This window comes from Nannospalax galili, unplaced genomic scaffold (genome assembly GCF_000622305.1).
Source record: "Nannospalax galili isolate Female #2095 unplaced genomic scaffold, S.galili_v1.0 C48227143, whole genome shotgun sequence".
Taxonomy (NCBI): domain Eukaryota; kingdom Metazoa; phylum Chordata; class Mammalia; order Rodentia; family Spalacidae; genus Nannospalax; species Nannospalax galili.
In genome coordinates this window covers 1-815 of record NW_008463785.1, presented here as the reverse complement: position 1 = coordinate 815, position 815 = coordinate 1, and the positions used below count along the sequence as shown (strand labels likewise).

The 815-nt window shown below is 47.9% G+C and overlaps 1 pseudogene; it reads left to right on the top strand.

Moving 5' to 3' along the window:
• The first annotated feature begins 4 nt into the window (after positions 1-4).
• Positions 5-812, top strand: LOC103728263 (annotated as a pseudogene).
• Positions 813-815: the final 3 nt, after the last annotated feature.

The window sequence follows — 815 nt, the reverse complement described above, 5'->3', positions numbered from 1 at the left end:
TGGTTCCACCCGGATCCCCAAGATTCAGAAGCTTCTGCAAGACTTCTTCAATGGAAAAGACCCGAGTGAGAGCATTAACCCCAGTGAAGCCGGGGCTTGTGGCGCAGCTGTCGGGGCTGCCATTCTATCTGGAGACAAGTCTGAAAATGTTCCAGATTTGCTGCTCTTGGATATCACGCCTCTTTCCCTTGGTACTGAAATGCTGGTGGGGTCATGACTGTCCTCATTAAGCACGATACTACCATTCCTATCAAGCAGACGCAGCCCTTCAGTACCTCCGACAACCAGCCTGGCATGCTCATTCAGGTAGAAGAATGTGAAAGAGGCATGACCAAGGGTAACGACCTGCTTGGGAAGTTTGAGCTCACAGGCGTACCTCCTGCACCCCGAGGTGTTCCTCGGATTGAAGTCACTTTCGATACTGATACCATGGTATCCTCGATGCTTCTGCTGTAGGTGAGAGTACAGGAAAAGAAAACAAGATTACCATCACCAATGACAAAGGCCACTTGAGCAAGGAGGACATTGAGCGCCTGGTGCAGGAAGCTCAGAAGTTCAAAGCCAAAGATGAGAAGCAGAGAGACAAAGTATCATCCAAGAACTCACTGGAGTCTTATGCATTCAACATGAAAGCAACAGTTGAGAAACTTCAAGGAAAGATCAACCATGAGGACAAACAGAAGATTCTCGATGAGTGGAACAAAATCATCAGTTGGCTGGATAAGAATCAGACTGCTGAGAAGGAAGAATTTGAGTACCAGCAGAAAGAACTGGAGAAAGTCTGCAACCCCATCATCACCAAGCTGTACCAGAGT